Source organism: Lonchura striata, chromosome 4, assembly GCF_050655825.1.
Source record: "Lonchura striata isolate lonStrDom1 chromosome 4, ASM5065582v1, whole genome shotgun sequence".
NCBI lineage: Eukaryota > Metazoa > Chordata > Aves > Passeriformes > Estrildidae > Lonchura > Lonchura striata.
Genome location: NC_140706.1, coordinates 75,269,940 through 75,290,956, shown reverse-complemented (window position 1 = coordinate 75,290,956; position 21,017 = coordinate 75,269,940). Strand labels below are relative to the sequence as shown.

The following is a 21,017-nucleotide window of genomic DNA, read 5'->3' as shown; positions in this document are numbered from 1 at the left end:
CCCAAAGCTGCCCCAAAATTCCCAGGGAGGGGTGTGTGTAGAATACCAAAACCTGGCAAGTGTTTCGTTTTTATAGCTATTGGTAAAGAACAGGAATCTATGGCTAAACTCATTTGGAAAGAAGCCCTCTCTCTATCCACTCATTTGTACCCACGAATGTAGGAAACTCTGACTGGGGACGGGCAGTAGTTTTGAAAATCATGCCCTAGCGTTTTTCTCTAGGAACGAACCAAGCGAGTGCCCTGAAACCAGCGGAGCAAGGGGCTGAAGGGAACAGAAAGGGCTCCCGGCACCTTTTGCCTCCGTTCTCAGCTATTCCCCAAAACGTGTCGCAGTCCTGGAAGAGGCGTTTGCCATGCAGCCTGCCAAAATAAAGACCTGTCAAATCCTAGCTCTGCCTTTTGTTTAACGTGTTCTTACTTCCTATTTATGTCATCACAGAAAGCAAGGAAGGAAGAAATGTGACTGGTTCCCACTATTGCTCCGTGCAGGCATTTTTAAAGGCTGCTGTACTTCTATCCTCTTTTTCCCCTCCAAGCTTGACTTTTCCCCTCCTTTTTCGAGGTCTGCTGCTTTGGGTGTCCCAAGGAGGGCTGAGTTCCTCGGCAGGGGTCTTAGGAATTGGTGCTGATTCTGCTTTTTGCGAAGGTGTATCAAAGTGTGCCAGCAAAAGGACTGTTGTCTCCAGGGGAAAGCTTTCTCCCAATGACCATCAATGCATGTACGTGCTTTAATCGTGTACCCAGATGGATTAAGAAAAGACAACACCCGTAGCAGATTTCCAATGGATCAGTGTCTGTGAGAAGTGGGCTGTGTGCTGGAGATGGAGAGACGCTGTTGGAGGGTGGCAACAGCGGCAGGTGTGAGCTGATGTGAGGATGATGAGGGCTCAGAGCAGCCCCAGGTGTGAGCTGTGAGGATGAGGAGGAGGGGCGGCTCCTGCCGGGGGGAGGTTATTTTAGGGCGAGGGTTTGTCTTTGCTGGCTTTTGCACGGAGCTGCTGGAGGAGAGGAGTTTTTGGGGGGCTCCCGGGGCTGTCTCCTGGAAGGACGGTGGGCGCTTCGGACAGGGTCCGGGGAATCCCCTGGATACACACTTGGGCACGTGAAGCATTGCTCAAAGGAGGAGCTGAGGGACAAACCTTTGTGCCGAGAAGCAGCAGCCGAGCAGGTGAGCCGGTGCGCTTTTATAACGGGGACTTTTCCCCTTTCCCTTTGAAATTTCGTCATCCTGAGGTTGAATTGGAGGGGGCAGTCCTGTTGTCCCCCCTTTTAAGGGGTTTGGACTGAGGTAAAAAGCTCCCTTTTGCCATCGTTTGAGGAAAGCCGCTTCTTTTCTTCTCTTCTAGAGGACGCGATTGAAGGGAAGCCTACATTTCTTTTCCCTTGCTGGGGTGAGGTGAGCGCCGGAGCGTGGCGTCAGAGTCGGGGCTGCAGAGGAAGGGAGCTGCAGCCGTGGCAGCGCTGGCAGGGCGGGGGTCGGGCTGTGCCGCTGCATTCGGGGCGCTTCTTCTGCCCCCGGCCCGGCAGCGAAGGGTGCGGCGCGGAGCCCTGCCGGCAGTGCCGGGGCTGGCCGGGGCGGAAGGGGAGCTGGGCGCGGCTGCGCTGCCGCGGGCCCGCCGGAGCCGCGCCGGTGCGAGCCGTGCGGAGCCGAGCGGAGCTTTGGCCGGGCCGGCGGGCGGGGGAGGCGGCGCGGCCGGGGCCGGTGCCGGCCGGTGCCGCCGCTCCGTCCGCTCCGGGCGCGGGGCTCGGGCGCCGCCGGGGCCCCCCGGGCCCGGTGCCGGCCCCGCCGGGCCGGGGGCAGCGGGCGGGGGTCTGCCGGCGCGGCGCCGCCTCTGCCTGCCGGAGGAGCCGCTTTCCTGCCGGAGCCGCGCTGCGCCCGGGGCCGGGAGCGCGGCTCCGCATCTTCCAGCCTCCCTCGCTGCGCTGCTTTTGAGGCGCTCCTGAGGAGCTCCTGGGATCGGTGGCTTTTGATCGGCGTCGCTGTAGGAGAAGGGCCCCGGGCGCTTCTTGGTTGTTACGGTTCTTGCTTCGGGTGCTCGTGGCACGGTTTTTGTTTTTGGGTTGAGTGTTGTTGTTGGATTTATTTTTGATCGGTTCTTAGGTTTTTTAAGGATGCGTTTCTAAAGGTTTACACTGGTTTTTCTGGGTCGGAGCATGGAGTAGAGGGTCGTTTTTCAATTCGGTTGTGGAGGCTTTTATTAGCGCGAGTGCGTAGTATTTGCTTTGGTGGGCTTGAGGGAATGCCCTGGAGTTAATCGGTGAGGTTTTTTTTAATATTGATGAATGCATTCTTGTTTATTACACTATAGGGGTTTCATTCGTTTGGCTTATTTGATTGCCGTGTATGTTTCATTGTTGCAGAGAACTTGGGAGATATTGTTTGTGGTTACATATCTCTTTTGGCGACGTGTTTCTTTCTAGGTGGTATTTGTGTTTTGATGGTTTGAGGCAATTTTTGTTTCTTGAGTTAGGAATACCTATTTTGTTGTTGTTAATTTAATTTTTTGTTTTTGTTGTTTGATGTGTTTGGTTGTTGTTTTTATTGGTTTTATTTTTGGGAGCATGGGCATTTCCATGGTGGATCTCTTTAGGTGTTTATTTTATTTGGGGGGTGAATTTTTTGTTTCTTCGTGGTTCCCATATTTTTATATCTGTAATGATTTGGTGGGTTTTTTTAGTTAATTTTATAGAGCATTGGGTTCTCTTTATGAGTTAGCGTAGTGGTAGAGTTTTGGTTATTATTTTTTTTAGAATCGTTGGGAGTCTCTTGTATGGTTTGGAGTATGGTAAGTTAGTTGGCTTTTTATTTTTTCCTTTAGAGTGGTTTTTGTGATTTGCTGTGTGGGTGTCTATAGGGTTTTTAAAATGTTTGTTTCGTTTTTGTGGTGTGATAAGAGCTGCTAGTGAAAGGAGTGTAGTGCGGGTTTTTTTTTGCTGGTAGTTGTTTGGCTGGTGGAGCCTTTCTGAATTTTTTGGACGGTATTGGTGGGAATTTGATGCTGTTTGTTTTGGCATTTTATTTTTAGGAATTCGATTATAACTGCAGTGTTTTAACTATAACTCTGATGAAATAGAACACATGCATAAACATGATAATGGGAATATGAAACTTCAATTTTAAATGTAAATGGAAGACATATACATTAAACATGTAACATAAATAATGCTGTCCATTACAATTAGGTATAACCTTGTTTGATATGGAGTATTTTATATGTTTATATGCATATAAATATCGATTATAAACATAAATGTCCATACAGAAATGTATAATTAATACATGTGGATATATGAATATTACAAAACAATAGGAATCAATACAGTACCTAATGCGTATTTTACTGTATGTGTCTTATTATAACGCATTTCATGTCATAAATACTGTATATCGAAATATAGTACCTCAATATGTTGTGATAGAATATATGAGTACTTGTAAAAATCAAAAATAGAAGTATAGAAATATTTAAATATAATTTAGAATAAAGGGGATTTTTATTTTCGATTTGGTAGTAGGTAGGGGTTTTATTATTAAAATTATGACTAGAAATAAAATAAAATTAGAAGTCTTTGTATAGAAATATATCCTAAATACGTTAAGATCTATATGAAAATTCAAAGGTAAGTAAATATAAGTATTAGCAGTGTGTACGAAATAGAATTTAAAAAATAATTTATCTATCTCGCTACCTTATTATATATATATAAAATATATTTATAAATACATCTATATAAAGTAGAAGTTCAAATGTGACTATAATGATGAAAAAAATATAAAAATATTCGAAAATAGTTTAAAAAAAGGGCTTTTTTTGTTTTTATTTGGTTGGAGGCAGGGCTTTAATGGAAAAGATATGAATATACATTTTAGTTTGATATCATTCTAAATATGGAAATATATAATCAATGTCTACAGGTGTATATATAGAAATATTAAATAGAAATAAAAATGAGTATTAGGAAGAGATAGACTATAGATAGCATCATACTTCAATCTACATTTAAAATATACATTTGAATATAAATGCGAACAATAGAGATACATTTAAATGGAGTTTAAATAAAGGGTTTTGTTTAAAAGATTTTTACTTGGATAGAGGCAGGGTTTTTTTTTAAGCAATATAAACCTTTTAGAAATCTAAATCTAACTATAGAAATATATAAGCAATCTAATAAGATATGTATAAAAAAATAAAATGCAATAAAATCGAATAGGAATAAATGTAAGAAATGATAAAAATACAATTTTCCATCAATATCCATTACCAATCCGACTGTGAGTATAAATCTGAAAAATATAAAACCAAGCCTTGTTGAAATGCAGTTTAGGAGGAAAGCTTTTTTCTTTCGGTTCCTGTCGGGTCGCAGGCAGGCTTTTTGTTCCGTTCTTTCCCGCGCGGACGCTTTGGGGCGTTCGCTGCCGAGGCCGTGCCGGCGGGGACGGCGCGGTGCTGCCGCCGTGTGGGCAGAGAGCGGTAGTGCAGCCCGCCGCCCGCGGCCGCCATCTTGGGAGTGGCGTGGCGCGGCCTCGCTTGACCTTCTCGAGAGGGCGCGAAAACGAGGACGTTGAAATTCGAGGACCCGTGTCTGTTTTTTACACTGCCTGAATTGCGCGCACCGCCGGCGCCCCCCGACGGGATTTTCCGCGGCGGTTCTGGTGCCGTGCACACGGGCTGTGGGGTCAGCAGCACCGCGAGCGTGCGGGTTTTTGGCGGGAGCCGACAGGCATGGGCGAAAAACGCCTCTCTCCGTCAAGGTCCCCACGGGCCGCCATCGTGTCGCGGACCCCCTGGACAAGTGCTGCCGCCTTGTGGGCACAGGGCGGTACTGCAGCCCCCCAGCCGGAGCCCGGCCGAAGCGGCGGGAGGGGCGAGGGGCGGGAGCGAGCGGCGAGCGGGGCGGTGTCTGTGAGTGAGGGGAGGGCTGGAGGCGGCTCCGCGGGCCGAGGGCGGCCGGGGCCGGTGCCGGCGGGCGGCGGAGGCGCGGTCGCAGCGCTCCCGGGCCGCGGCCGAGCGGCATCGGAGCAGGGCTGCGCCGCCTTTCCCGGCCCCGCGCCCCTCTCCAGACGCCGGGAGCGGCCGCGTGCCGGAAAATGCCGCCGGGGCGGCGGAGCGGGGCCCTGGCTCTGCCCGCCCCTCCTGCCGCCCTCCCTGGAATGGTTCGAGGCGTTATGGGTTTATTGAGGTAGAAACATTTATCTTGTTGTTACTAATTTAAGGGGTTTTTTTTTGTTGGTGTTTTTTTGTTGTTGTTTGGTTGGTTGGTTTTATCTTCGGTTTTGTTTTGTTTTGGGTTTTTTTGGGGGGGGAATCTAGAAAGATACCTTGTGTTCCTGGAATGTTGCATTCTACCTCTGTTGTTTTCCCAGTTAGTCTGGATCCTCTGCTTACGTTTTTCCCTTCACTTATTAGATTTCGTGGATATGCTGGCTGTTCTGATGGAGGGCAGTGATGGCTTAGATCAAGAAGTTGGGTTCTCTTTAAATGAAGATGTGATTATCCAAACAGTTCCCTGCAGTGCTGTTGCCCCTGCTGCATTAGCAGCCAGGAATATGCTGTTGCTTCAGTCTGAAAATGGAACAGGTACTGGGTTTTTTCTTATGTTTTGTGTCATTTCCAGCAATGGAGTGAAAGTAGGAGAAGGAGAAGATTTTAATTGCATTCATCCATACAGATGTCTTTTGTGGACCCATTTGGGCTAGTTGACTAAATGTGGCATAAAAGATAGCACAGAGATTTTAACTGTTGAAAAACTCTGAGCAGGAAGTGTTCCCACAGTGCAAGAATCCTTTGAGTCAGGGTGCTTTAATACTGTAATTCATAAGTTGTCTAGAGGAGGAATAGAAGAAAGTTAAACTAAGCTACCTTTTCAGGAAGAAGAACTAAACCTCATTAGAAGTCTGTATGGACACTCATTCTGCAAATTAAAGGAGCAGGAAGGAAGGCAATTGATGGTGCTTCAATTCTCCATCAGAGGCCTAAGACAAATGTCTCTTAACAGATTTCTTAATTCAGTTAGTGTATTTTCATTTCCCTGAATGACTCCAGGTAGACAAAGGCACAAGGGAATAGTGGGTTTTGAATAGCCCAGGATACTGCAGGTGGAGCTCCTCAGGAGGTGGCACGTGCTTTTTGGCTGTTGCCACAAACCATGGAGCTTTGAGCCATCCCAGGTGCCAGCAGCACCCTGAGCAGTGCTTACCAGCACCTGGCACTGGTAAACATTCCTGGCACAAAGGATTTTCTCTCTGTGGCCGAGCTGTGTCCGTGCAGGTAGCAGGGACAGCCATGCCATGGTCAGGGTTGCTGCTGCAGCACGTCCCATTGTGTCCTGGTAGGATTCGCTGAGCGCTAGTCACAAGAAGAGTGTCTAAAGTGATTTCTAAGAGAAAAGCTGCACGGGGTCAAACACGATCTTTCCTGTGGTTTTTGTAGCCAGATCACCGTCGGTTCCCAGCACTGAACCAGGGCAGGGTGTGCCGTAGCTTGGCTCGTCCCTGAACGGGTGCCACCGTGCCTCTCCCTTCTTTACTGCCCAAAGCTTTGTGTCCAGGCACAAGGGGAGTAGAGAAGCTTCCTGCCAGGAGATTGAGAGGCAGCCCGTGTGCTCATTCTTCTGTTCCATGAGCCTTTCCTGGCAGAGACGGGGCTGCATGGCGCTCCCTGCATTTGCAGCACTGGTACTTGCTGATAGCACAGCTTCTTCTCCCATCCTCTTGCTGGCTGCGAGGTCCTGTTACCTTCCCTCATGTTACCTTCTGGCTCTTTTCATCCCTAACTGAATTTAGTTTTCCCTTGGGAGTGATCCCTGGGCTTCTGGTGCTTGCCCGTTTCTCTCTGCATGCTATATAATTTTATTGTTCTGGGAAGACTTAAGTTTCCGCTTAAGCTAACAGGGTGATCAAAAAAATGTATATAAAATGTCTTAGCTTTGGCCTTCTCTGCCGCAGGTGCACTGAGAAGGGAAAGAATTGTGAAAGGTATGGAGCTGCCTTCTCTGGCGTACCACCAAGCCCCCATCCCCAGGCTTCTGCTCTCCTGCTCTCTGGTTTCCAGTGCAGAATCAGCTGCCCATGGGTGCAGCACATGGTGACAGTGCACTGGTGGCACAACTGCTCTGTGGTGTATTTCTTCCAGAAATAAAAAGGGCTAATTTCTTGTAATTTGCCAAAGAGAGGGGAATGATGGAATGAGTCTCTTGGAGGCATCTTTTCTCCCGTGGTCAGTAGACACTGTTACTTGCCTTCTGTCAGTAATTCACAGTCTTACCCTTCATTTTGTTGCAGATGCAGAAGAAACAGCTATGTAACAAGGTGCTATGTGACGCGTGCTGTGAAATTCATTAACTTGCCGCTACCTGATTATTGCAAGCAATGGAAAGGTAAAGAGATAATGGTGTTAGTAGAGCAGGGCTCGGATCACATTATTTGATTTAAACCATTATCTGTTGTGAATCTTCTGTTACCAGTGAGCTACACGCCAGTGGCAGCAAAACTTGTGTAGCACACGGGTACGGTGATGTGCCAGATTGTGCCAGCTGTGTGGGCAGCTCTGCCCAGTGCCCCCAGTTGTGGCTTTGGCATGATCCCAAAGTGGCTGGCCATGGCTGTGCTTTGGCTGAGAATGGCCATCCACCAAGAAGAGGGTGGAAGCTGTGGCAGGTACCCAGAGAGGGAACGTGCTCTTGAGAGTGGCTCCAGAGGCCTCTGGTTTGAAGTCATTAGGCAGAGCCTTGTGCTTTGATGCTTTTCTGATCCACAGTCAAAGCAAAAAGCAAGGGTACTTCCTCTGACAAGAGGAAGAGCCATCATTTAGCCTGGCTGAAATCTGTCAGAAAAGTGCTTTGCAAAATGCGGTTGTACTTGGAGTGGCTATTGCATAAAACAGATGAAATTCTGCTTGAGGAAGAACTCAGAACTGTCAGCTGCTTGTGCTACTGGACACCAGATATCCCTAAGCCTCCCTCATTGCTAGACAAGAGTCTTCTTGCATGAGCACTGCATAAACACAGTGAAGGCATGGTCTCTGCACTACAGATTGTGCAGCCTGATACATGAGAGTAGATGTATCTGGATGGACAAACGGGGAATGGCAAGAAACAAGGAGAGAAATATCACAAAAGTGATTTTATGACTGTTAAAATAATAATATATCAATGACCTGAGTGGTCAGAAGTCCCCTAGAGGCTTCCTTGTTGTCTTGTCGGTTGATTGTTGGGCTCCAAGAAAAAAATACTTCCCTCATTCCTTCTGTATCACTCATCAGCCTTGTTTAGGTGAAGAGAAGAAAGCCTTGGAACAAGCAGTGAGACATTTCTCTTGTTTCTCCTCTGAACACATGAGAGCAGACGTCCAGGCAGTATGAAGTTAATGCAGGTCTGCTAAAGCCCTTGTGCAGTAAAGATGGAATTGGGCAATAGTTGATGATTGGCTGTACAGCGTGTGCATCTGTCTCTTCTAAGGCTGATGGAGGACTGCAGATCTCCATCCAGAATGTGACCCACAGTGTAACCGGGAGCATATGCTGTGCCATTGGTGATGCATGTGGCAAGGACTAGTAGCCCATTTGTCTGCAGCTTGTCCCCATATGATTTCTTGCATGCCCCGAGGCAGGGTTGGTCTGTGTTACTCAGGTTCCAGAAGGCTGCGATGCAGTGAGAGTGGCATAACAAGTAGTTCTGACCTGTAAGGGCACTGGTTCCCAAATGCCTCCCAAGCAAGGCTGCTGCTCTCTCTTTGGCTATGCCAAGCAGCACATCTTGCTGCATATGTGGTCACCAGGGTGTGCAGATTGCACTGCACCAAAAGTCTCCGCCACCAGTGCTGGCTGAATAATGTATTTTCACAACAGATATTATTCTGCATCTGCCTTGTGACTTTTAATTTCCGTTTTCTCTGGCAGCTTTTGGGCAATGTTTGTTATCCAGTATGTGCCAGATTATCACCATTGCCTGAGTGTTTCTTTTTGTCAGATTGAGTTTTCCTTTTCTCCAAGGAATTTGCGGCTTTTAAGCAGAAAATAGTTACATTTCTTAGCTGTTTGCCTGTGTGGTTAAAACAGGGCAATGCATGAGGCCAGGACCTCGCTTTGCTTTCAGAACTGATCCCGTCAATGCTTCCTGGCAGTGTTTCCTTTCGCACAGCACCAGGTCAGGACTGTTTCAGCATTTTGCTGGTAGTCAAGGGTGAGTCCAGCCATCCAGGTTGCCCCTGCTGTCCCCATATGGAGGATGCTCCAGCAGACTGAGGTCAGAGTGTGTTATGTGGCCGTGAGCTGAGCCATACACAGTCACTTCTTGTCTCTGGGCAGAGGACTTTGCTCCTCTGTTCCATTAAGTTACCAAGAGTGATCGTAGCTGAAGTTAATTTGTTAAATAATCCAGAAGTTTGCCTTTTCCTCCTTTCTTTCCTGAGTTCAGAAGTTGGTAACCTAAGCACCCAGCCGTGCTGTGCATCCCTTAGTGCTGTGTGTGTTACTGGCAGGGCCTGGGGCTTGGGTCCGGAAGATCTGGTTTGTTTGTTCTCCTGGGTCTGGAGGGATACAGATTTTATTTATTTTGGTTTTTTTTTTTTTTTTCCTTTAAAAGCTATCCAGCAGTTTGTCGGTTGAAGCAGAAGACAATCCTTTGCACCGATACGTACTCATGTGCACATGCTGATCAGCTGAGGTGTTAAAGCTCAAGGTGAGTGCTCCAGCATTTAATCAATGACCAGTCATTGATTTAGCACATCCACAAGTTTCAGGAAGTAGTTCCTCCATTGCATCCAGCTTTTAGAGTACCTTTAGACACTAGAGATACTTTTTAATGTGTGCCTAAAATTCTCTATCCTAATTCAGTCAGACTGCCCAATGATACGGGCCGAACTGTCAGCAGCCTAAATAGCATTTCATGGCTGTCATTGTGGTTGGGGAATTGCTTCATGTCTGGGTTTCTTGCCAGAGCCTGAGGAAAGGAAGTAGCCAAGACCAGGTGAGAAGCGGTGTAAGGTAGGCGATTAATTTCTGGATTCCTTTGCCACTCACAGAGCAGCTCCTAATGGGCTGGGCTTGGGGAGTCTGGTTTACAGGCACTTGGAAGTGCTGATACCATCTGGTGAAATGTTAGGTGTCTTTTTAAGAGAAAAAAATGAAAGTGTTTCTGTTACAACGCTGAATAAAGAGCCTGGGCGCAGCAGGGACTGCCTAGTAGCAGAGGGGCAGAGGCTGCCTGCAGGCAGGTTTGTATCCTCCATGGAGCTGGAGCAATGGCAGGATTACTTGCCTGCACGTTCACTGCTTTGAGGGAGAAACAGGGTGGGAGAAATTAATGTAATAGGGAACAGAAGCACAGACTTGAGACTGTGCTTATTTCGTTGCCGTGGTGAAATAAAGCAGGGACATTTGATGATTTTTTTAAAATGTATTTATTTAAAGAAAAAAATGTGGCAAATCTTATCAGAAGAGTTTAGGTTTCTGGCAGCTTTACAAGTCTGGTACCCTGTGCCTACGTACAGTATTAATAATGGCTTTGCAGTATTTTTGGTTAAAATTTACGTTCATTAAAAATTCTTCAAAGCACTCCGTAATTGGTGGGCAGCATATGAAAGGTTTATGAACATTGAACATGTTTTACAGTTACCTTTGAGAAGGACCCTTTACATCCGTGAATGCCTGCCTGAGGTGGCCTCTGCTTTAGGACTTTAAAGCTTAAAGAAATCCTACATACAGAAGAAATTCGTCCCTGTTACGGTGGCGAGGCCCTAGCAGAGGTTGCCCAGAGAAGCTGAGGCAGCCCCACCCGTGGAATTGTCCAAGGCCAGGTTGGATGGGGTTTGGAACAACCTGCTCTAGTGGAAGGTGTCCCTGCAGGGGATGGGATGAGAAAAGCTTTGGGGTCCCTTCCAACCCAAACCATTCTCTGATTCTACGATTGTACATGTTGAAAAAGGAGGCTGTGGCCTTATGTGCTTAGGTACAAACCTCCCACCGATTCTTCTGAACATACCAGTTTAGTCATTTATTCTTTCCTTTGTGCTTTCACAAGAAGCCCTTGTGCCCTTCAAAATCTCCGTAGGAGTTTGTGGTCAGTTTCCAGAATAAACAGGGATGGAAACCCGAGCAGTTTGGTGCATCCCTACTTGCTGCTGGAATGATTGTGCATTTGACTGACAGGGTTTTGTTCCTGAACACAAGAAAAGTTTTATTCCAGTGCCACACTCAAGCGTAGCAGTGGGGCCGTGTGCGTGGCTGACCCAGCAGATGGGGCAGTGTCTTCATAAAGTAAATATATAGTAGCAGTCCTTAAGGATGTGGCCCTTCTGGGAGTGCTTGCATGTTTACGTATCAAAACCATTTACAGAGAGGGACCTTTTAATGCAGTCGAACTGCTACGGAAAAATTTTGGTTTCAAGACCATTTAATTAAGGTTAATGAAGTCTGGGACTTGGGCACTGTATCTCGTGCAGTAACGCACGTCTCTGTTCTTGATAGATGTCTTTTATTTGCAACAGTAGTTACATACTGGGGACTCAAATCCCCATTGTCCCCATGCCTTCAGAGTAGGGCAGGCTCTTGTCTTAATTTTACATTATAATCCTTTCCAAATGGAGACATAATGACATAATTCATTGTTGCATTTTGAAACAGTGTGGTCAGCGTGAGGATTTGATCGAGCAGTTCCACTCTTCCAAAAGTACTAAGGTGCTTGCAGATATTTGATATTGAGCTATTTTGGCTCTCAATTGCAATATGAATAGGTCAGGCAAGGCCTTTGAAAGGAACTTAATAGATACATCTCACAGTCACAGAGAAGCAGGAAACTCTTCTGCTAAAATGAGCCTGGGTTTGTGAAAGGTCGCAGTTAACCTTTTAAAGTAAGTTTTTGCAGGTCTGCAGAGCAAATACTGCATTTTTAATGGGTATGGGTAGAATCTCTGTTTTACTGATAATGCTCCAAGTTTTATTTTTTCTCCAAATTGTAACAGAGCTTCTTGTAAGCTAAGCAAGCCAGCCTTAAGGCTTTTGCTTTATTGCTTCACAGTGAATTACTGAAATAGCAAGGCATTGAGCAGTAAGTACAAGAAGCAGCATAAGCTGCCAAAATAGCAGCAAAATACTTTATTACTGTTGTTATTATTATTATTATTACTATTGGTGACTTTTAAGTGCTGTCATCATTTTTTCAGAGACTGTTGTGACACAAATAGCCACCCAAGTTGGCTTAACTTAAAAGTTCATTTTGTTTGCCTCTATAAGCACCAATCACTTAGAAATTTGGGGAAGGGTCTAAAAAGGACTTCATATAGATACCGGTGTAGGTGGGTGTACAGATGTCTGTACATATTTAGCTATCTATTTATCTATCTTTACATACAGATACATGAAACACTTATAATAACTATACTTTCCTCCATTCCTAAGCTGCTCCCAGAAGTGCTTTTGTGCTGAATTTGGTGTTGCACATGTGACACGGGGGATGGGTTAGAAACCTCTGGTGGGGAGACAGGAGTTCAAATGCAGTCTTGGGCCTGGCATCTAAACCAAAACAAGCTTCTTCCAGGCTCCTAAAGCTTGCTCTGAGCCAACAGACACTTCTCTAGGCTACGTGGGCTGGGGTTCTCAGTAAATAAGTGACAGTGTCATTACATCATATGGAAAGTTTAGATTGGGAAAGCTGAAATTGTCCTCGCTAAACGTTGGCATGTACTTGTATTTGATAACATAGAGGCCCAGAGGATGTTTGTCATTGAGTGTCACAGCAGGAAGGAATGCAGGAAAAACCCCTCTTTGGTGGGGTCAGGACAGGATCTGCACCCTGTTATGCTCCTGCCCTGACAGAAGCTCAGCAAGCTCCTGTTGCTCCGTCAGGCCCCTGCAGGAAAGCTTTGAACAATGGTCAATGCAGGAGAGATGTCACAGGTGATGGAGCGTGTTTGTGCCAAGGCACAGTGCAGAAGTGAGCCCTGGCTCCAGTGAATGCCACGTATTTTTATGAGTTTTCAGTGTGTTTCCAAAAGTATCCCTTGGAATGCAGAACTGAGGATTAAAACTAATAGCTGGCTGTGTCAATACTGAGTGGTTTTACTCTGTAATGGTAGAATTCAGCGGCCTCTTCACTTCAAAGGTGTCAACTGAAAGGTGTTGTGATGAAAAAGAGGTGGAGATGAACAGTGCTTTGAGAGAGCAGAAATGAAGGTTGCGGGCAATACTGAAGAAGAAGCAGATGCAGGTGGTGAGGGAGTTGGATTTTTGCGAGAAGAGAGTGTTTCTCAGGAGCAGAGAGCCAGCGGGCTCTCCGGGGACAGCAGTGCTGGGGATGAGGTGAGTCTGTGCCCTGCACAGTTCCCTGGCCCCGTGATGGAGAGTTGTCCCAGTGGCTGTAGCTTGGGGGCCGAGTCTCCATCCTCTCAGCTTACCATGGGAGCCTATCCCAGCCCAGCAGAGCTCCTGGAAATCTCCCTGTATTCCTGCTTTTAGACTCTGGTCTTTGGTTTGGTCTGGGCAGTGCCCGGTGCTTTGCTCAGGGACCGTCCAGCCTTGCCCTGTACTTGCACTGCTGACCCCAGCATTTGCCACACTCTTCCCCGGGCTTTGATTGTGTTTCTGGACTCAAAGCTGTGCTTCTGACACTCGGTTTCCTTTGGCCTCGCTATGTGTTAGCTCAGTCTTTTGCTACCAGCCTGCTTCCCTGCTCAAGATTTCAATTGCTGGAGAGATGTGCAGACTCCCTGTAGAGCGTAGATTGGAGAAGCTCAGAAGCCATCTGAGGGCCTCCCCCAGAAATAAGCCAAGGGTTTGGTGCCTGTTTAGCTTCTCCGTGTTTGGCAAGTTCAGCTGTGCAGCCTGCCCTACAAGCAGGCATTTAAGCTAGATCATACTCAGAAGTCTCTCTTAGGCAGAGATAAATAATTGCTTCTACACTCAAGTCTCCCACCTCAGCCTGGGAACACAAGATGTGGGGCAGAATCAGTGAGGAGGGACCCAACACCAACTGCCCGAAACGCACGATATACCCTGAGAATGCAGCTGCAGTGGCTGAGGGGATCTTTGAGGTCCAGGAAATGAAATGTCTTAGGAACAGGCTATCAGACTGTCCCTCTGGAATTGCAGCTAAATTTAGGTTGCAGATTATCAGAGCATCCATTTGGTCTCTCCCTGGCCATGGCAATGCCTGCACAATTCCACAGCACATTCAAGAGGATGTTAGCAACTTGCTCAGTCTGAGGATCATCTGTTTCCTACCGATGGGTCTTTGCCCACCCTCTCCTTGCTGGAGGGCATGAGGAGCCCTCAGTCTCAAGGAGCTCTTGCCTTTTTTGGCCCTGTGGAAACCACAGGAGAGAGTGGAGCTCTTGCTGAAATTGGATCCAGTATATTACAGGAGTGATGACTTCCAAAAGTGTCCTAAGGTGGTACAAGTCAGCATGCTGGCACCCTCAGTCTCTGCCCTCATTATTTCTGACAAACACTGTTCTGTTTCCTCAATTATTCTTGTATTTGGAGAAAAAGAGTGTTCACAGCCTTGTTCTAAGGACACGGTGCAGGGATAAAGATAAGTTTCAAACCATTACGTAAGAATATATAACATAACCCCAAACGTAACAAACACAGTGGATCATATAGTGCCTCCACACACCTTCTTCCCTCAAGGAACTTTAAATGTTTTAAGAGTCATAAGCATATTTAATTACTGGGGAATGTTTAAGCACAGTTTCTTGCAAAGGAGGAAAGAAGAGGACTGCTAGGATCCTTCCCGCTGGAGGTTTTGCGTGGTTAGTGCCTTCTGCTCTGATGGAAGGCCTTGGTATAGAGGATTCCTCTGGCGGAATCCTCTGGTATGCTGGCAATTAATTAACTTTTCCTACCTTGCACACATGGAGATAGCGAACAAAAATCCTCCTCTATTTGTGTCAGAAGGTTATTGAGAGACTGGGTTTGAGAGAGTGACTGCCTAAGAGAAATTCTCCTAGCAGCCACCTCAGAAAGCCTCAAGAAGGAAGCAGCCTTGGCTTCAGTGTTCCCACTTGTCCAGCACAGGCACCTGGCGTGGGTTGGCTTCACCTTCTCACAGGCACGGTGAGGGGCACTGCCTGTCCTGGGGCGCTGGGGCACTGCAGCCCAGCACATCCAATTGGCTTTTACATTTCCAGCTCTTAGGAGTGAGTTCTTCAAAGTCACAGCTCTAGCAGCAGCAGGAGAAAAATCTCCTAGAGGCTTTCATGAGCAGCACTTAGGCTCTGCAGAAAACAGAGTCCAAGGCCACTTCACTAGGACTACTCTGGAGAAGGACAGAAAAGAGAAATTCAGCCTAGCCTCACCCCCACGACTTTGATTACCAGCTGAGGTAGGGTTAAATGAGTATTTAAAGAGGTTGGGTTCACTGACACCTGCTGGGATGCATTACCTCTTGTTAGGATGAACTAAGAGTTCTGCTGAGCTGAAGTAAAAGGCTTATATTTGTCCTCTTTGGGATGAAGGGGCTCTCAGTTGGCTTCAGTTCTTGTAAGTTGCCCTGATGATGCTGTAATGGAACAGGCTGACCTGTGGTTTAGAGCTTGCTGAATTAAATTAGTCACAGGTGACAAATGCAGTGTCCACAGAAGTCCCTCTCTGTCTGCTGAGCTGCAGCTCTACTTTGGGGGGTAATGAGTAAGTAAGGAATAAACGCATTTTGACTTTCAGGGTTCGAGCTGCACTTCCAGCTTTTTTAATTAAATAAAACATTATAAACTCAGCAGGCTTGCTCTGAAGACCCTGAAAATCACAAAATCATTAAGGTTGAAAGGGACCCACCAGTGGAGTCATCTTGTACAATGTCCCTGCTCAAGCAGGAGGAAAATGTCTGAAATCAGAGTTCAGTTCCCTATTGCAACAGTGGTAGGGTGGAATTTTGTCTCTTTTTCGAGTTTATGTTAAAAGGTGTAGGCAGCTGTGATGGAAAATTGTAAAACTGGACGTCTTGCTGACCAAGCCCAGTGTTCCTTGACTTTAAATGCTGCACAGATATGAGACTACCTAAGTTTGTGATCCTCCTGCTAGTAATCCGAGTGCAAGTGTGTCAGGGATATGGAAGTCCTAGAGACCAAGCACTGAGTCATTACAAAGGAGAAATACATGTCAAAGAGAATCGTGCAGGTTCTTGCCAAAATGTATTTATTAAGAGATGGACCCTGAATTTTTCAAATCCTGCTGTAGGGCAGTGTCACTTGGGCTTTGCCCTAAGGTGGAATTCTGTGTATGCCAGGTATTCCTCTTTATTCCTCCCACTGTTAGGATAAACTGTGGCATTTTGTGTCCTAATCCAAGAATCAAAAGCTGTTCTTTCCCTGGCTGGGACGGGTTCCTCAGTCCTATGAGGGTAATACAGAGCAACAGACAGCACTCAAAGCTCCTGTCATATGGCACTGCAGGGTGCACATTGTGCAAGCAAAAGGAAGAACTGGAGACTATAGGAGATCAACCTAATGAACAGCTCCTGAGCTCTGCGGAGAAGTGATACAGCTCCCTGGAGCACTGCTGGAAGTCGCAGAATAATTGGCTGCAAATAATGCTGTCCAAATGGAGGGCTTTTCTGTCACAGAAATGGAGAAAATGACTTTCATTATTCAGTTAGCTCCTGGCACGCTGGTTTCAGTGGTGCTTTTGACGCAATCTGAGCCTCCAAGGTGTGGTACCAGAAGAGGTGTTGCCAGCTTCTCCTAAGGCCACCATACAGACATGTGAGTATGTGAAAGTAACTGATAGCTCTAGCTCTAGTTCTGGTTAGAGATGTAGGGAATGCCCCTTTACTATGATAATATGCTGTAAGAGCATCTTCAAAAGGAAGGTGTCAGAAATTCTTTAGTGTTATTTTTGTGCTGTGGTCTGCAGAGGTGTAGCTGTCATTCCAGAACTATTTTTGTTTTGATGGTTTGAGGCATTGTGGGTTTGAGTCAGGAATAATTTTTTGTTAAGTTTATTTGTGATATTTAAAAACCCAGCTCCACGTGGGCCTGGATGCTGATCCCTTTTGCTGGTCAGTGAGAGCATCTGGCAGCTCATATTTCCAAGTGCTTTATTTAACAGGAAGCTGGTTTGTTCCTTCTTGTGAGTAGGATCGTTGGCTTTGCATGGGCAAAGCCACTCCGGAATTTCAGGCTAAGAAAAGAGTTAGGGAACTCTTTTCAAACATAGTCCTGGAGAGGTAGCAAGCAGCTTGGCTTGGTGATCCTGTGGGGAAATAGAAGAATATCTGTTCTGATTTTTGTCTTCTCTTTCTTCCACAGCTGATTCTGTATCCCTGACTTCCCTTCACGTCAGGGACACGTGGCTTGGAGCACAGGAGCTGGATTTGTCACTTACCTGCGGCGGGTTGGTGCAGGTAACGAATTACAGGTGACTTGGAAACTGGGGAACAAAGGGAAGGATCTGTTATGTCTCTTAGCAAAAAAATTGGCTCCATCAGGGCATTAATTCAGGGGACTGACACTTCACCTTTAACGTTCTGTCCTGCTCCATCCTCATTGCCGTGAGCCATGAGAGCCTCCTGAGCTGTTCTCCTATAGACCTACCTTGTCTGGTCAAAAAAAAAAAAATCAGTATTTTATTACTGGGTGCAAACTCAGGGGGAAGATTTTATTCAACATCTCTCAGTGGGACGTTAAAGCTCCAATTTCCCTTTTCTGGAACACTTTGAGAGACAATATTACTTCTGTAATTTTTATTACAGGCATTTTTATCTTTTTGAAGAACCAAAAAGACTGCATGCGTGTGCCCTTCATATCCATCCTCTGCTTAATACAGGACAGGAGAAGAAGGCTGCAGAGCTTCCTACACTGGGGTGTAAGTAGCCAGTATGAATAGAAGACTGGGCTAGGGAATTAGGACGGTTTGCTTGGGTTTAAAAAGCTTGAATGGCACTTCAGGACATTTATGTCAGACATGGTTTGTTTTTATTACCCTTTTTTTAATTAAAAAAAAAAAACAAACACACGCACACAAAAAAACCACAAACCAAACCAAAACAAAACCCTAATCCATCCCTGCTGCTGCGATGTGGGACCAAAACCCGCGTTCCCTGCGCTCGGAACAGGTGAGGGGTGGAACTAAAGCCCAAAGGATTTTCTGCTCAGTGACTGTAGCTGAGTTTTATTGGGAGCTCTCTGGGAAATCTGGCACATCGTTCGGGGATGTGGCCGTGAGGGGAGCGGAGCCCAGCTGCAAACAGGCAGTGCCGGAGCGAGAACCTCTGCAATGCAAACCGGGCTTTCTTCCGTGGAATCCCGGCTGTGTGCTGCCCCAGGGCCTTTGTACAAATAGCGTCACCGGAGCTGCACGTTCCTTGTGATGTGGATGGGATTTAGGGGGGGTTCAATAAAAAGGAGATGCAAAATGAGGGAATTGCTTTTACGTGCAACTGTTCTTGTCCTAGAGGAGCCATCAGCTCTGTCCCGAGAGCTGAGTTACGAGTGTGTGTGTTGAAAGAGCCGCAAGCCTTTAGGGGCTGCAGTTTGTGTGCCCTGTGCTGAGGTGCCCTGAGGAAATGTGTGAGCCGGAGGGAGCCGGGGCCGGGCGGAGGGAGCCGAGCTGTGGGAATGGGCGAATGGAGGCGGGTGCGGGCGGGACTAGGCGAGCGTGGGCGAAAGCGGCCGAAAGGGGCCGAGGAGGCGAGCGGAGCCGAGCTTTGCCGAGTTCAGCCGAGGCGAGCCGAGCTTTGCCGAAGAGGCGAATGGAGGCGAATGCGGCCGGAAATAGCCGAGCGTGGCCGACAGTAGCCGAAGCTGGCCGAGGAGCCGAGTGCAGCCGAACGGAGCCGAGCTCTGCCGAGCGCAGCAGCCCGGGCAGGGGGGGCGCCGGGGCGGAGCCGGGAGGATCCCCTCCTGTCCCTCTCTCTCCCGCTCCATCCTCCTGCCCGTATTCCCCTGAGTGTACCCTCTCTTTCCCCCGTTTCCGTGTCCCCCCCAAACCCGGCTCCTTCCTGTCCTGTCCTGTCCCTGCCCCGCTGCTCCGTTCCATTCCCCCTCTCTCCCTCCTCTGTGCCCCGTCCCTCTTGCTGCCCTGCCGGCCTTTCCCTTCCCCGCCCGCTTTCCTCCGCAGCCCGACCTCCCTCCCCGCCCTTTCGCATGTCCCGCTCTCCCTCCTCTCTTCCCGTCGCCCCTTCGCTTCTTTCCCCCGCAGCCGCGGGGCTCGGGGCGCCGGAGAATAAAGCCCCGAGGGCCGGAGCCCGGCGCCCCCCGGGCCTTGCGGGAGTCCCCGCACGGGCCCGGAGCTCTCGGCGGATCCCCCGCGCCGCTCGGACCCCGCCCCGGCGCTGCCGGACCTGCGGCTCCGCCGGCATCGCGCTGCGAGCGGCCCCCGCTCCGTGCCGTGCCGGCCGTGCCGCGTCCCCGCCGCCTCTGCCGCTCCCTCTTTCTGCCCCTGGCCCGCGACAGCGAGGCGGGGCGGGAGCTTCGAGCCTTCTGGGGGCTGCCCCCCTTTCTTGTTGCGGCGGAGTCCCTTTCTGGGGGATGGAGGTGTGGGAAGGGCTGGAAGGGAGTGCTGGGCTGCTGTCCGGGGCAGTTGGATTCGCCCTGTGCCTTCTTCGGGGGTCAGGGTTAGGGGCTGAAGCCTCGGGGCTCTGATGGCATTTGGGGCACCCCAAGGTCCCCAGGAGAGGGACGCACACTGCGGTGGAGGAGCGGGTGGGTGGCGAATGAGGGGAGGGGGTCACGCTGGGTGCCGTCCCGCAGAGGGACCCAAAGCTGCCCCAAAATTCCCAGGGAGGGGTGTGTGTAGAATACCAAAACCTGGCAAGTGTTTCGTTTTTATAGCTATTGGTAAAGAACAGGAATCTATGGCTAAACTCATTTGGAAAGAAGCCCTCTCTCTATCCACTCATTTGTACCCACGAATGTAGGAAACTCTGACTGGGGACGGGCAGTAGTTTTGAAAATCATGCCCTAGCGTTTTTCTCTAGGAACGAACCAAGCGAGTGCCCTGAAACCAGCGGAGCAAGGGGCTGAAGGGAACAGAAAGGGCTCCCGGCACCTTTTGCCTCCGTTCTCAGCTATTCCCCAAAACGTGTCGCAGTCCTGGAAGAGGCGTTTGCCATGCAGCCTGCCAAAATAAAGACCTGTCAAATCCTAGCTCTGCCTTTTGTTTAACGTGTTCTTACTTCCTATTTATGTCATCACAGAAAGCAAGGAAGGAAGAAATGTGACTGGTTCCCACTATTGCTCCGTGCAGGCATTTTTAAAGGCTGCTGTACTTCTATCCTCTTTTTCCCCTCCAAGCTTGACTTTTCCCCTCCTTTTTCGAGGTCTGCTGCTTTGGGTGTCCCAAGGAGGGCTGAGTTCCTCGGCAGGGGTCTTAGGAATTGGTGCTGATTCTGCTTTTTGCGAAGGTGTATCAAAGTGTGCCAGCAAAAGGACTGTTTTCTCCAGGGGAAAGCTTTCTCTCAATGACCATCAATGCATGTACGTGCTTTAATCGTGTACCCAGATGGATTAAGAAAAGACAACACCCGTAGCAGATTTCCAATGGATCAGTGTCTGTGAGAAGTGGGCTGTGTGCTGGAGATGGAGAGACGCTGTTGGAGGGTGGCAACAGCGGCAGGTGTGAGCTGATGTGAGGATGATGAGGGCTCAGAGCAGCCCCAGGTGTGAGCTGTGAGGATGAGGAGGAGGGGCGGCTCCTGCCGGGGGGAGGTTATTTTAGGGCGAGGGTTTGTCTTTGCTGGCTTTTGCACGGAGCTGCTGGAGGAGAGGAGTTTTTGGGGGGCTCCCGGGGCTGTCTCCTGGAAGGACGGTGGGCGCTTCGGACAGGGTCCGGGGAATCCCCTGGATACACACTTGGGCACGTGAAGCATTGCTCAAAGGAGGAGCTGAGGGACAAACCTTTGTGCCGAGAAGCAGCAGCCGAGCAGGTGAGCCGGTGCGCTTTTATAACGGGGACTTTTCCCCTTTCCCTTTGAAATTTCGTCATCCTGAGGTTGAATTGGAGGGGGCAGTCCTGTTGTCCCCCCTTTTAAGGGGTTTGGACTGAGGTAAAAAGCCCCCTTTTGCCATCGTTTGAGGAAAGC

At 48.3% G+C, this 21,017-nt stretch overlaps 1 protein-coding gene across 1 annotated transcript in view; it reads left to right on the top strand.

Annotated features, from left to right (window-relative positions):
- The first annotated feature begins 5,036 nt into the window (after positions 1–5,036).
- The window catches only part of LOC146767735 (UBX domain-containing protein 1-like), a 29,873-nt gene continuing 13,892 nt past the window's right edge, over positions 5,037–21,017 (top strand). The window contains exon 1 of the transcript XR_014955025.1: positions 5,037–5,186. The gene's annotated coding sequence lies outside the window, so the exon portion shown is untranslated. The remainder of the gene's footprint in view (positions 5,187–21,017) is intronic.